At 44.2% G+C, this 2162-nt stretch overlaps 1 pseudogene; it reads left to right on the plus strand.

Annotated features, from left to right (window-relative positions):
- LOC119586668 overlaps positions 1 to 2145 on the plus strand; it is a 3016-nt pseudogene extending 871 nt beyond the window's left edge.
- Positions 2146 to 2162: the final 17 nt, after the last annotated feature.

A 2162-nucleotide genomic window follows, 5' to 3' on the forward strand; every position in this document is an offset into this window, starting at 1 on the left:
GAACTGATATTGGATTTAGAGAAAAGGTACAATCTTTCGAGTCCAGTTTCATTCCTTCCGACTGGCCCTCCTGCTCTTCAATCTATTCTCTTGTATACTTTTCTTCTCTCCATCATATCAGTCGACTCCCTCCCTTTACTATCCATAGTGCTAACGTTCAGTATTCTGAGTCTCGTATCCTCACATTTACCCTAACTCTCCCCTGCTGCTTGTGGACACGCTACCCCGTCTCCTCTTTCTTTGTCCAACAGTCGAATAGCTTCCACCCAGCTGTTAATCAGTACAGCTGGTTGCCATTGCTAACCCAATCTCGACCGGGAATCAGATTTACAGTCTATGCACCTCCTGTTGCATTTCTCCTGGCTTGTATGGACTTGGGACCAGTATTAAGAGTGGTTTGTGGTATCCCCTGTGGCTGGGTTTGCATTGCCTGCTACCGATCTCACAAAATTTACCATGATTGTTTTTTTGTCAGATTAACTTGATGTCATACGACTTCCACGGGACCTGGGAGAACAGAGTGGCTCACCATGCTCCACTGTACGCGGAACCTGGCCAGAGCCCTGAGTTGTGCGCCGACTTTGCTGTCAACTATTGGATAAGGAAGGGTGCCCCTCCTCACAAGGTAGAGCAGGTGGGTTCTTGAAATGGATTATTTAAATTTTGAAATACTCAGCGAGAATAAATTAAATGAGCTTCTCGAGAGAAGGGTATATTTGGAATATCTTGCTTTCCGTGGGATGAAATCATTAGATAATTGCAGATATATATTATGAATAGAATAAAGAACAGACAACTGTGAATATATAACATCAATTCTGAGTTCATAAAAAATACAATAAAAAATCGATATCTTTTCCTGATATTTTACCCCAGGGATACATTTACCTCAGGAAGTGCTGATCTAAGTGGCCCTAAAATATAGGTTTGCCTCTCTCGGTCGAGTCTATGTACAATGACGTGGTGACGTGTGTGTCGAACTCACTTTCAGCTCGTAATTTTTATTTATTATTTATGTATTGTGCATTTTTCCGTTTCCATATACACTGATTTGAGCAACAATCAACAGCTGATATTGGGTGTACCAGCTTACGGAAGATCATGGACACTGGCTGGGTCTAACAGCTCTCCAGGTGCGGCGCGCAGGAGCAGGACGCCAAGGACGATACATCAATGAGAGTGGAACCTGCCGTTCTTCGAGTGCTGTCTCGCGGAGCAGGTACTGTTAAGTGATGATAAAGTGGAAGTCGCTTTAGTCATTCGTTTATCTACCGTGATACGTGTCTGTGAAGTCTGTAAAGGCAGCCAGTAAGGGAATTAAAGCTCACCGGCTTAACATCAGCATTTCATATAATTTGAGTTCTTGAAATCTCCATGAAAATAACAAATCTTAAGATATTGTTGTTCACGGTTGAGCGCACTATCCTTACACCAGGATCTCGCCATTATACATCGCATGTGCATGTATCTTTGTGTTATCATGTGCATACTCGTACTGTATAGTATAGACCCATCACGCGTTTCCCTTTAGTTGTTCCCATATAAAGGTAACCTTTCATTCCTGTACTAAAGGAACCTTACCTCTCACCCGCAGGAAGGATGGGCGAAGAGGAGGACTCCAGCAGGACCTTACCTGACGAAGGGAGACCAGTGGGTCGGGTATGACGATGTCCAATCTGTGACTCAGAAGGTAAACTCCAAAGTGGTCTTTTTTTCAACGCGAGAAATCATTAAAGCGTTTAAGGGAATTATATTTTTAGAGGAAGATGTCATTTGAAAAAAGACCACCAAACAGTTTATATCCTCGGTGATCATGTCTGCGCCTCCGCACCGATTTCTTGTAACTGCATATCATTCTTTTGACATTCAGTTCACCTTACATTTAATTTATCTAGACATCATCTACACGTCTAAATGAAAAAAACTTCTTGAAAGGAAAAGAGAAACAGGCACTAAGGTCCCACTTGACATCATTTCTCTCTCGTCCTCCAGGCCCAGTACGCGGCGAAGAAGGGCCTCGGTGGCGTCATGTTGTGGGACGTCAGCACGGACGACTTCAAGAACCTGGGCGGTGAAGGGAAGAGCCCGCTCGTGACGGCCATGTACAGGACCCTCCACGGAAGATTCTGAGGTTCTCGACCTCACCCTGCGCACCTCTCTCG

This window comes from Penaeus monodon, chromosome 21, assembly GCF_015228065.2.
Source record: "Penaeus monodon isolate SGIC_2016 chromosome 21, NSTDA_Pmon_1, whole genome shotgun sequence".
NCBI classification, from domain to species: domain Eukaryota; kingdom Metazoa; phylum Arthropoda; class Malacostraca; order Decapoda; family Penaeidae; genus Penaeus; species Penaeus monodon.